This window comes from Benincasa hispida, chromosome 3, assembly GCF_027475165.1.
Source record: "Benincasa hispida cultivar pf3 chromosome 3, pf3_genome.v1.1, whole genome shotgun sequence".
Taxonomy (NCBI): Eukaryota; Viridiplantae; Streptophyta; class Magnoliopsida; order Cucurbitales; family Cucurbitaceae; genus Benincasa; species Benincasa hispida.
This window is the reverse complement of record NC_143480.1, coordinates 32,783,325-32,796,894: the sequence shown is the minus strand read 5'-3', so window position 1 is coordinate 32,796,894 and position 13,570 is coordinate 32,783,325. Positions and strand designations below refer to the sequence as shown.

The window sequence follows — 13,570 nt, the reverse complement described above, 5'->3', positions numbered from 1 at the left end:
AATTTGGCTAAAAATGCTTATATAAAAGTGGCCTAGCGCCACTCGCTTAGGGAGAGCGCAACTGCGTTCTAGGCAGGACACTTATATAAACGTGGTCGAGTGCAACTGTAGTTAGGGAGAGTGCAATTGCACTCTTGGCCTTATCGTAGTGCCTGTCTCGAGCGTCGTTGCGCTTAAGCTGGCGCTCTCGAGCACGTGCATGTCCTATCTTGTCCATCAATGTTTGGAGTACCACTGTGCTCTAGGATAGAGCTATGATGCTCCTTGATTTGCATGCTACTATCTTTGAGTGCCGAGCGCAATGCATAGAAAGCGCAGTTGTGCTCAGCCAGGGGCATTCTTAGTCATTTCCCTTTTTCTTTTCATGGTTGATGTTCCAGAGTGCCGTTTTGACTCGTTCTCGTCCCATTTCGACTTTGATGGTCCATTACTGTCTCTTAGCTGCTCAATTATCTACAAAATAGCATAATAAACATGTCAAATCCCAACCTCAAATTAAGCTAACGAAATTAGCACTTTTAGAGTGCTAACAATGTTATAACTGATGAATTAATGTTTTGAAACTTTGGAAAAGGTCCCCTTTCCTTTCGGTTTCTTTGTTAATTATTACACAAATGAAGTCTCAGGCCCACTTTTTTCATGAATGTCAAGTACATTATTCTCATAATGTTATAACTGATGAACACATCAAGTAAATCCAAGAGATTTGAGGGCAAAAGAAGCCCACTGAAGATGATGTGCATCTCATCTAGACGAGCTTCTTAGACAATTCAAGCAAAGGTTGTGGGGTGCATTTTTAGATAGTGATTGTACACCTAATTCTATTGGATTTTCTCCCCACATCTCTCTTTCCACTGTTGGTACTGCCCTGGAAATTGATCAACCAAACTATTGATTTATTAATCTCACAAATGAGAGCATGAAATCTTACCCATTTTTTAGATTCATCTTCTAGACTATAAACACCGACTTCAACACATCTTTAAACCCATAAACTTCAAAACTCATTTACATGTTTATTGTACATGTTTCTATAAAGTATTATTATAGGTCTCTGTATCAAGAGGTCTTTTGTTTTCTTTTGGTACAATAGGAGTAGAGAGATTCAAAGTCAAACAACAGATATCTTGGTTGCTAACATATTCAAATCTTAGCTAAGCTTGGCACACTTGAAATTACAATACATGCGAACGAGTAAACATAAGAATTTGTCATCTAAGATCAACCTACGAGTAAACATAAGAGTTTGTCATCTAAGATCAACCTCAATGGCCTCAATATATTCTACATAAATCACGCAAAATAAACAGAGATAATTGAGAGGAAAATTAGGACAACCTTTCAAATAATCTATAATTGTAAAACCATGTGTCAAAGCAAGAGGCCATCTTTTTCATCCCAAGACAGCAAAGAGAGCATTGATAAGGACTCAAACACACCATTATTTAGTAATTACACTGTTTAACATCGCAGTCCATTGCTCCACATGTCTACATAGCTTTCAAGCTTCCATGGCATTGCCCAAATGCATCCATATAAAAGACACTCAAAACCAAATGCAATTTGCTCTTAATGTGGAAGAACAGAGTAATCTAAACAATATAAGGTTTTCTTCAAAATCAAGAGAGTTTGAGATGGCTATGAATTGCAGATTTCTTGTGTTTGTGGCTCTGCTTCTGCTGTATTTTGCTTCAACCACAGTTACAGGTAAGGTAAAAATCATCTCACCAATTTCTTGGAGTTGGGATTGTTGGTGTTTTGGACAATGACAATTTTGATTTTCAATAGCAATTTTCTAACTCTAGTGTTGAGAACACATATCTTGTTTCCTTCTTAAAATTCTTATCAAATAGTGATGATTTGAATGATTTTTAGTTTCTTTTAAACTAAGGATTCATTCCTAACAACTTTCTTAACACTTCAAAAAAAAAACAAAAACAAAAAACAAAACCAAAAACAAAAACAAAAATAGTGAAAAGAAAAATGATCTTTTTGGTCCTAATAACTAATTTTGAAAAATGTGCGTGTTTGGCTCCTGTGTTTTCAAAATATAATTTTTTATTTGTCTTTGAGCTTTTTAGAGCAGATGTATTTGATCCCTAAGTTTTCAAAATATTCCTTTTCGGTCCATGAATTTTTAAAAATACGCTTAAAAGGTCCTTCATTAATTTTTTTTATTATTTTAAATTAGAAAAATATATTTTTAAAGAATTACCTCTCTTCTCTAAAATTATTTTTTTGTAAATCAATATTTCATATAATTATGTAAAACAATAAAAAGAAATAGTTCAAAACATTTTAAACATATTCTTCAAAACATTGAGACTAGGAAGGTACAATTTCAAAACTCATAGACGAAAAGCACAAAAAACTTGTCATGTGTTTAATCGTGTTCCATAAAGCATAATGATATTCTAGTAAATTGCACAAGTTTTACTCCTAATAGCCCAAGTATAAACTAATTAGGAGATAGTCTCAGTAAGGATCAAGGTCGAACATGGGGATTGGAATTAAAATAAGAACAAAGTCAGTTAATGAATCTCTACTTTTAAACGCAGAGTGATGAGCATGTTGATAGATGGTAATGTATTTGGTGAAATGCATGAACTACATAGAATGCAAGGAAAGATGCTAAGAGAATATGTGGATGTAAGTGGATTTGTGAACGTGTAGCACATAATAGATAGATTTGAAATAGATTAGAAAATTGAGCTGGAATAAGCAATCCTCAAACTTTTTGAGCTTAATGACAAACTCATGTTCATGTTCATAACCTTTTGGATCTCACCTCTCGATGAGTTAGCCACATTAATCATCCCTCCATGATGCATGCATAGGTTACTTGGAACACAAGAAAGTGTTTATCTCTAAACATTTCACTTACTCGGGCTAATGAAATCCACATCACTTGCTCTCTCAAGTAGTTAATGCTATCTTATTAATCCAATGGTTAAAAGATTCACTAGTTGGATCTGAAGCTTCATTATTCGAATGAACATTTGCTTAATCATTAACCTCGCCAGAATGAGGATTAACTCATCCCAACTCATTAGAGATTTAGTTACTCGTGGTAAATAAAATAAAAATGAAAAAGATAGAAGATGAAGCCATGATATGATATTAAAATGTGAAAATTATAGTTCGTTACAAGAGCAAGAACAAAGTAAACTCGAAGGTGAAAGGTTGATAATGAGGATCACCGACGGCCTTCTCAAGCTTATGTCGATGTAAGTGGATGTGGATATGTACTTTGCGTTTAATGATGGGGGAGTTGCTCTCTCGAGTCCTCTTCTCTGGTGGTGTGGGTGGACTTTTCCTGGAAGGTCTCCTTGGAAAATGGAGGAAGAAGGTGATATGTGTCTCTCTTGGAATCTTTTGATTTCCAAAACTCTTTCCACTTCCCCAATCTCTTTCATTGTCTCTCCGTAACCTCTTCAAAAACTGTTTGTCACCCCTTTTAAAACTTTCTAACTCTGTAGCTTTTTTTTTTTTTTTTTTTTTTTTTTTTTTTTTTTTTTTCATTTGGGCAAGGTACATATATAAAGTTGGTTGCGGGGACCACTTCTGCCACACAGGACAGTGGCAAACACGCACCAGGAAATGTGTGTGTCCATTCTTGCAATTGTCGGTGGTCCCCTTCAGGTGCATCGGTGTCACACCCCTCCCCTGATTACCCTCTTAATCCAAAGAGAGATGTGAAGATAGCAATTACCAATCCTCTTATAACAATTGTTGCCAACATACTCATAAAAACCTATATTTTTAGCACCTGTTAAACCTGATTAGTAATTTATAATTTTCTAGAACTCAACACATAATTCCAGCAACTACTTTAACGTATAGTTTAAAGCTAGTCAGAAATATCAACATGAACACACATAACAGATTTAGAAACCAAACTTATATACAACACAAACTCCACTCTGTTCTCCCCCTAACATGGATATAAAACTTAAACAGAACGTTATGAGTCACCTAAATTGCAATCTTTCTGAAGGTCTGAGGAGTGATTGACTGGCAGAACCCCTAGGCCTCGGGACGTTGACTGCTACTTAGGAAGGAAAACATTTTTAAAGAGTGAGCTAGAAAGCCCAGTGAGTGACTATCTTATATAAAACATACTTTAAATCATAAATAACATAAACAAGCCTATCAAGGAAAACATTTATAAAATCATAATCAGGGTTTTGGAAATGGAACTAAAATTGTAAAAAACATCATGTAAAACATGGTAATAAAACCCATAAACATCATTATGGAAAACTTTACTCCACTGCCTGAACATGTGGGAGAGCCATTTTGTTCAATCCCTAATCATCTTAGTTGAGAGAGAGCACTTTTGATCTCATCAACGTCGATAATATAGTCATACGTGCACACATAGCTAAATTGGGTCTTGACCACCTTACCATACCTTCGTTGTTAAGGATCCCTAACATCATTGAAATCCGGGTATCTTACCATACCTTTAGTACCAACAATGGAGTAGGGTTTGTACAAGGTACAAACATTTAAGCATTTAAGAACATGCACAGAAAATGCGTATTGAAAGTAATTATACCTTATAGTTTCATTTCAACGTATGGTGCCTTGTAAAACATGGAGTATACTTGATCAATTTCATCATGTGATAAAACATGGCATAGACAACTGGAAAACACATGTTAAACTCTTCTCATTTAAAAACATAGATCATGCAATCAAAATTCATTTTAAGGCATGAATTGGAGAAAATCCTAATATAATAGCTTCATATAAAATGCTTATGTGTTGGAAATCACTCATAAACTTGCAATTAGAAAATATTTATTAAAACTTGTCACTCACTGTCTTAAGCTACTTATCCAAGGGGTTGTACGCCTTTCCTATTTTCGTTTGCCTTGAAAAGGAAAGGTCCCTTGGTCAGTATACTTAGCTCCTTTTTTAGATTAACGCATAACTTAATTTTATCACATATGGATGGTTATCGTATCATAGCTAAGTTCAACGCATCAAAAATCATCCTTAACGCATAGACTATTCCTTAGCCATCTAAGCTTATAACTTAAATGACAATTGGGAATCCCTTTCCAAGATGCTCGGGTAAATGATGAAACACTTTTCAGCCTATGCGACATATATCTGCTATGTAATGTACTTAGATTGCCTTCATTATGAATTTGCTATGTTGTATGTGTTAACGTATAACCTCACTGAGTTAGCTGCTTGTTTATTCTTCGTATGCAGCTATTTGTATATTCATCCACAACATCATCTCAAAATCAAACTTCCAGATTTCATAACTTTAACTCTAGCATTCGTTTAACTAACCTTCCTTTAAAGAAATGCTCATAAACATCTTAACGTTTGTTTACCTTAGAATTTGAACATTATTTCCTCCAGAATTGATCGAAAATCCTTCAAATTCTCCTTTTGTTGGTCGAGAGTTCTTCAACTTTCAAAATCTTCAAATGGTAACAACACTCCCTTACTTAGGCGTCAAAATTTTTTTGGCAAAACAACCTTCTTAATTAAACTTATTTATACTTGGGTTTACATGAAGAGTTTGCTTAATTAATTGCCACCTGGCGAGCTTATCCCTTCATTGACGTCTACAAGGTTGCCACTTGGCTTACTTACTCGTTAATTAAGCTGAATTCCTCATTTTAAGCTTGATCGCATGGCCTTACGGCCACAAGGACTTCTCCCTTTAATGCATGATCATTTGTCGCATCCTTCATAAGCTTAGCCCTCAACAATGGTATACAAAGTTGGTTACATGAACCCTACATACCACTTGCTATACTTAACCACAATGCCCTCCTTCAGCCTCTGGACGCATCATTTACCAAGCTGGTCACATGACGCCTACCAGTTCCAATAATGCATGGAACCCCTTCCTCTCTCTAAGTGTTAACTTGTTCATATTTCACCTGAGAACCTACATATAATCATAACACTTGGGAAATTTTCCTTATTTTATATTTCAAACTACACATAACTACTTTTCCATTAATTTGATTAACTAGTAAAACAAGTTGGTTTACAGGCTTTTATTTTAGTTGTTTTCCTCTCTCTAGCACGTGCCTTATTGTTGATCTTTCTTGATTCTATCTTTCTAACCTCCGCAATTTCCTTCTATTGTATGTACTTCCATTCGCATGGCCATTCTTTGATCCTAGCACGACTTTTTTTCTAGTCTTTTCTCGTGCAAACGCATTACATCTTCTCACTTTGGCTCTCTTTCAAGATTAACAAACCCACGAAGAATGATTTTGGCTAATTTTCTTCTAACCTACATGTTTCTCTCACAAGATACTTTTGAATATTCTAATTTCAAAAGACAATAACTTGTTCAAATTATCACACCCCAAATTTAGAATCGTTTGTCCTCAAGCCAACCAAATATCCTAATTCTAAACTCAACAAATCTTATCCTCAAATTTATTTTCCTTATTTTCTTTGAATCAACTTGGTTTTGAATTTTTAAGTAATGAGTTTGAAGTTCTCAAAGTTTCTTTCCAACTCGTTATTTTATTAAAGAGTTATTACTTAATTAGGCATTTAACTTAATCCCTCACCTTCATTTTAGCTTGTCCACATGAGTGTCATGCGAATCATCCGGCTACGGAAGAATGTCATTCACAACTCAAAGCATTTCGATATCATCAAATCAATTTTCTCCCACCCTAAACTGGGAAGTCATAATAAAGGTCTCAGGTTTATCATTTAGAGTTGATAAACAAATTTCTGGAAATGCTATAAAGTTTGTGATCAATGCAGTCCTAATGAGTACTAAATTGGTTGGCTTAATATCATCATATTGGTTGCCATAGCACGCACACAAGAAAAAAAAGCATACAAGAAAATTGCATGGAAGGAAAAAGAGAACAGATGCAAAAATAATACTTTCATGATATTAGGCTTAAAAGAGCTCGAGTACAAAATAAGAGAAAGAAGGTCTCCAAATACACCCTCAAATTTCTAAAAATTTAGAAACTAAAAATGCATATTTTGAAAATTCAGAGACCAAATATAACTATTCTTCAAGACTTGAAGACAAAAAAAAAAAGACAAATCATTCCAAATGAATCTTAAATTAGTTTCTTTGTCATGATTTGTAGGAAGAAGCATGAGAGGTGCGTTGACGAAGGAAGAAGAAGAAAAGCCAGGAGACCTTATGGTAGATAAAAATAAGGACAAGAAGATTCAAGGCAGTGATGAGTTGGTGGCAATGGATTACAATCCTGCTTCAAGGAGGCCTCCAATCCACAACTAAATTAATGGCTAAAGTATATAGGAAAACAATACCACAAAGAAAATTGAAACAAAAGATGCTTCACTTGACATTTCTACTGTTTATAACTCAAAACACACCATCGAATTTAAGTTTTAATGTTGAGTCTACATTCAACATTTTCAATTCTTTTTCACAAGAAGCTTCTGAAGTATTATGTTTTTGTTTGTAGTTTTCGATCCTCTGCTCAGTTCAAGAACCCATGTGTGTGTGTTATATGAATATACAAATTTCAAACATAAATAAGCCATCTATTGTTCAAAATAAGATCAAATTGAACTGGTCCTCCGCTCAGTCAAATAAGCTCCATTTATAATATCCTTTAATGTAAATGTCTAAAAGTTATATAATCATTTAAAAATTTCTGATATGCGAAACAAAAAATCCCAAGATGTAAATTTAATTTTCATTAGACTGATAATTAAACATATTTATTCAATTGTGGTGAATACATATAGTTTTGATCAAGGAATCCAGAGTCCAGAACCACCACTAGTATCAGCAGTTCATGACTTCGATCTGATCCGTAGTTGGGGTAGAAACAATAACAAAGAAAAACCATTTTGGTCACATCTGCAAGTTCATTCTGGCAAGAATACCTATCCAATTCAGAAAAAATTCAGATTCTAAGGAACGTACTGCTTCCATGCTGCAAAGCCCTCCATTTCAGTGAAGTTTATATAAGATTTCAAGCACTTTTAAATGCAACGAAAAACCCAATAAACAAAGAAACAAGAAACAATTACAAATGACAGAAAGAGTTTCAGACATCCAAGGAAGGAGTATAGCAGCACCAGCTCTCAAGCCTGGCGAAGGCGAAAGCTCTTAGGCGGCCACTGCGAATGTTTTGAGAAACAAGCCTTTGGAATTATCATCATAAACACATTAAGATTAATAAAAATCAATGTCATACTAACAACCAAGCATATAATCATTGCTAACACAATTTCAAGAAATGAATGACACAAACATCATGAATAAAGCAGATTAAATCAAATGGGATTTTATAATTCGTAAGCTCTCAAGAGACTCAGACATCCAAGGAAGGAAAAAGGCAGCATTGGCTCTCAAGCCTGGCGAAGGCGAAAGCCCTCAGGCGGCCACTGCGAATGTTTTGAGAAACAAGCCTCAAGGATATCATCATTGGGAAGAGAACTTCAAAGGGTCAATAATAAATCAAACTTTAAGATATAAAGTGAAATTGAATAATGAAAGTGAAGATCTTCCATCCAACAATGATCAGCAAGACATGAAAGACAGAGCTGACAAAGTGAAAAGGATGGATATGAATATGGGGGACCTTGTTCATCCCTAAAGCACCCAGAACACTGCTAAAGAGGCAGAAGCAAAGTCCCAATTGGCCACTTTCAGGTAAAAATTTGAAAACCCAAATCCAAAATTCATAGAAATCGGAAGATTCAACATACTGGAATTTAGATTAAAGAGACGAAAACATGAATGTATATTGTTTACTAGAGTCTCAGACATCCAAGGAAGGATAAAGACAGCAAAAGCTCTCAAGCCCGGCGATGGCGAAAGCTCTCAGGCGGCCACTGCGAATGTTATGAGAAACAAGCCTTAAAATTTATCATCAGAGACGCATTAACGAACTATCAGAGCTAATCTACAGCATAAGTGAGATGAATCCAGAGTACATACAATTTCCACAACACATAAAAGAAAATAAAAAACAATCATGGACCAAATTTCGGGAGGAAAAGTATGAAGACAGAAACAATATAATAAAAAGAATAACGATCGACGGCAAAGAGACTGCGTGTACTGCTACGGAAGAGGATCGAATGCTGATAGAACGGTTTTATAGAGTAAATTAGGGTTTCGGCAGATGACGGCTAAATATTTGAGAACCAGATGGGTATTATACATCGAACAATCGAGATAGCGCCAGATTAGATTAGATTTTATTTTATTTTATTTTCTCTCTAATCCCTAATTTCAAAAATAACATTTATTTAAGAAAATTTGTATGGATGACCCATTTTTTGGGTCCAAAATGTCAAATGACTCATTTTTTAAAAATAATGTCAATTGACCCTATGCTTACATCTTCGTCATATCAAATTACATAAATTGCCCTTACCTCTTATTCTTCTTACCTTTTTACTGAAAACCAACCAAAACTAAAAACTCTTCATTCAAATTTTTCAAGCGTAACAGCTTCGTATCACTCATAAACTAAAAACTCTTTAGAATCTATCATTTGGGCTTGTAAACGATTCCACTATCGCTGAAAAATCGAATCTGATCGATAAATCTTTCAATCTGTGCCTGAAAATGTCTTAAACTGATCAGTTATGAGGCTTTTATGGGTCGTTCTGGGTTTAGAAATACTGTGAACCTATGTTTTTTTTTTGTTTGTTTTTTTTTATGTGTTCTGTGGTTCAAGACGAGTAAAAAGAGTTTGTGAGCGAGATAAGTGAGAGTGAAATCGGCGAGAGCGATACTAGAGAGAGCGACACCATAAATGGTGGGTCGTTCTAGGGTTTAGAAATACTGTGAACCTATGGTTTTTTGTTTGTTTTTCTAGTTTTCGATGTGTTCCGTGGTTGAAGACAAGTAAAAAAAGAAAATGTGAACGAGATAAATGAGAGTTACTAGAGAGAGCGACACCAGAGAGAGCGATACCAGTGAGATTTAAATATAATGTCTTTTTACAAAATTTTTCTGAAGGAGTTTACTGATTGAATTTTTATTTCATGCAGGAGTGATTTAAGATGGCAACACGTTTCAGAATACCCGTAGTCGAGCGATTTCCCGGTCAAGTAACGAGCTTGGCCCACATTGCTAATGCAAACAAGTTTGTGAAGGAGAAGCATACCCCGAGGTAGTTAGAGATGTTCAAGAGAATAGTTTTTGAGCGATTTGTAAACGTTGACATGGTGTTTGATAGCCCAATTATCCATCATATGTTGTTGAGATAAGTGAAGAGGATGAGATCTGACTCAAACCCATGCTTTGTTTGTGGAAAGGTCGTCACTTTTTCGAATGATGATTTTTTGTTGATGACTGGTTTGTGGCGATTCCTTACGCGAGTTGATCAGAATGAGCAGTCCTCGTATGAACTTGCAATCAAGTATTTTAGTAATCGAGTGACGAAGGACACCTTACATGTCCGTCTACTAGAAGAAAAATACAAGGAGTTGGAGTTTGAAAATGATGAGGATGTTGTGAAGATCAAATTAGTATACTATACTGAGGTTGCAATGATGGGAAAGAACAAACAGAAAAATGCAGTGGACCTTAAACGTTTTAAGGACGTTCAAAACATAGAGTACTACAACATTCTAGTTTGGGGTACCATTATTTGGGAAAAGACACTCAATGCCCTAAAGACTGCATTGAATGATAAGAGTAGTCTATATAAGGCGAAGGTGAAAAGAAATAAAAATTAGTCGTGAAGTACTCTCTGCGTGGATTTCCACAAGCGTTCCAAGTAAATTTGCTTAACAAAATAATCGTGTTGTTTGATTTAACATTACTATTATTCTTAATATATGTTAAATTTTATTTAGGTATAGACATACGAGATCCTAGCTGCATCGATAGCTGGGAACATTGCAGAGCGAAGGAGCAAGGTAGCTTTGCCTCGCATATTACGATGGTCATGCTCCCACTTAGTGTCCTTCAAAGTACTCAAGAGAGAGATATTCGAGTCTAACAATGTACGTTTACTCTATGCATAATATTTTATTTGGTTTTTAAATTGACACTAACCAGTTTACTGGGTTGTTAATGCAGAAAAAGGTTAAAGAGGGTATTGTCATGACAAACGCTGAGAGGGAGTTTCGGGATACCCCAGTGGACAGACGACCTATATTTGATCTAGGTGCCCATGATGATAGTGCTGAAAGTGGCAATATGACAAGTAGTGGGGGTAGTTCCAAAAGTGACGGTGATGATCATCGTGGAGGTAACAATGATAAATGTGGAAGGGTGGAGGGAGGGGATGAACACGAGCATTCTGAGCACGAGGATGCTGAATGTAGAAAGGTGGAAGGAGGGATATACATACCTATTGATGATATTTTCCATGATGTGGTGTGGGATGTACGTGATGAGAACGAGTTGAACCCACCTGATGTCCATCTTGTGGACTCCCATAGAGAGCGATCTATGGATGAAAAGTGTCTTGAGTGTGCTACCCACAGGGAGGGAGCCAATCCCAACGATTCTATTTGTTCATACGTGCGGACCATTGACAGCTCTCTATCAAGGTTGGATGGCCGTATATCGAGTTTAAATAGTCGTGTATCCAATATGGAGGAAAACATGACAGATATGAAATCCTGTCACTGTTGCAGTCTATGTGCAATGTTTGTATTTACTATCATTTTATGTCTTTACGTGTTTAGTTTTTACATGTTCGTGAACTCATCATTTTACTTTACGAATTGAAGGGTTCCACGATGAATGAGGATACAACAAGGTCACTCATCCCATCTCGAGATCCCAATACCACTGATGCACGCCTCTGATACTCCCATCACCCTTATAGAGCCTTAAAATACCACCACTTCACCTACTCCCATCCCCCTCTAGAGCCCGATACCACCACAACATCACCCACTGACGTCGAACCTATAGAGGCTGACGTCCCATAAACAGAGGCTGACATGTCTGACTTACTCACCATGCCACATACAGAGGCCGACATGCCTGACATCCCAGAGGCCGACACTTCTGGTATTGTTACGACCACAGAAAGAGTTACACTGGTAAGTAATTTATTGATCAGTAATCTTTGTTTATACTTTTATATTTGTTGATGAGTAATTTTTTGTTATCTGTTTATGTAGGAATCTCGTAGAACTACTCGTAAGAGGAAAGTTATTGATAAATATACACCTCCAGCTCAAGTAAAGAAGAAAAGTGTGGTTAAGAATCCTCTCCCAGATGTCGCTATGTCACGAACCAGAGCTATTGTCGCGTACAACGTAGCACATGATGTTCCTAGTCATGACTTCTTTACAGTTGGATATCTTATACTTTTACTGTTGGGGTTTGTGCCCTAAAGTATCGTGTCATGTAGTTTGTAAACAATTTTGTACGAATACTTGTGATGTATAATATAAATGATATTTATTTCACTACTTGACTTTGCACATTTAGATGTTTTTTATTTTACCACAAACCAATAAACTTAATATCCCTAGTTATCTTTATGTAACTTAAGTATGTATGTAGTGACATACAAGTGGATCATGTCTTAAGTGACAACAAAAATAGTCTATAGTATATGGATATATGAGGGAAACCTTATCTTGGTAACACTACGGATGCGGCCCGCTTTGTGGAATTGTTACAAATGTTGCGACTTGTCACAGATGGTCTGATCCTGATCATTCGTGTAGTAGACATGCGAGCAGGGGCGTCCTATACAAAGAGTTTGTATAAGACTTGACCTCGAAGTGTTAATGTCTTGTCATATAACCCCGTTCATGACTGAAACTTCACTTCACTAAGATGACCATAGGTAACAGACCTTAATCCTGAGTGAGTTGGGAACTTCTGTCATTGAGGGTGGTCCTTTGACTTGTATGGGTGCGAGTGGCTAGAGCGCCAACTCAAATCTACCATTTTGGGGATTCGACTGATTTGGGAGCTGGGAACTCAGCTTCACAAGATAGAGTTCACTCTTTCCCCAAAGTAGGGGTAAGTAGATATATTGCTCTCTTAAGGGCTGATCCCGGGGCTTGAACGATGTGGCGCCACGCACCTTCTTATGGACCGAAAGGTGTTCACATATAGTAGGACTATGTTGTATTGTTCATTAGAGGGATAAGTGGTACTTAAGGAGGAAGATGTAATTACGGGGTAAAACGGTAAATCGGCCTGATATAATTACGAGCATCTGTGAAGGGTCATCATACTAATGATTGGTTATATCCAATGGACATAGAAATATATTTGTGGCAAGAAGAGTTCAACTGTCGGTCTTTAGTGGAATGCCTGGCAGTTAACGGATGGTGGATATCGTGATTAAAAAGTTTAGTCAACTATTCACGTACCGTTGGAGCTTCGAGCCATATGTCCATAACGTCCCCTTGATAGCTTGGATACAAGTTGAGAGTCAGTTTTTTGGGTCAGTTTGAAATGTTCAAATTGACAAGAGGGAGTTCGATTATATATGATATAATTGAACGAGTTAATTAAATATGATATAATTAACTTTACGTATAAGATACATTAATTTAGAGGAAATTGGATATAAATATGATTTATATCTAGTAGAGGAAAATATTATAATTAATATATGATATTAATTTATATGTT

The 13,570-nt window shown here is 36.0% G+C and overlaps 4 non-coding genes across 4 annotated transcripts; all 4 read right to left on the bottom strand.

Moving 5' to 3' along the window:
• Positions 1 to 8,035: 8,035 nt before the first annotated feature.
• LOC120074837 (small nucleolar RNA SNORD14) lies at positions 8,036 to 8,159 on the bottom strand. The gene has a single exon (XR_005481116.1). It is a non-coding gene; the product is annotated as a small nucleolar RNA SNORD14 (small nucleolar RNA).
• Positions 8,160 to 8,302: 143 nt separating this feature from the next.
• LOC120074839 (small nucleolar RNA SNORD14) lies at positions 8,303 to 8,425 on the bottom strand. The gene has a single exon (XR_005481118.1). It is a non-coding gene; the product is annotated as a small nucleolar RNA SNORD14 (small nucleolar RNA).
• A 69-nt stretch (positions 8,426 to 8,494) lies between these two features.
• LOC120074825 (small nucleolar RNA snoR99) lies at positions 8,495 to 8,596 on the bottom strand. Its single transcript, XR_005481105.1, has one exon. It is a non-coding gene; the product is annotated as a small nucleolar RNA snoR99 (small nucleolar RNA).
• Positions 8,597 to 8,752: 156 nt separating this feature from the next.
• LOC120074838 (small nucleolar RNA SNORD14) lies at positions 8,753 to 8,876 on the bottom strand. The gene has a single exon (XR_005481117.1). It is a non-coding gene; the product is annotated as a small nucleolar RNA SNORD14 (small nucleolar RNA).
• Positions 8,877 to 13,570: the final 4,694 nt, after the last annotated feature.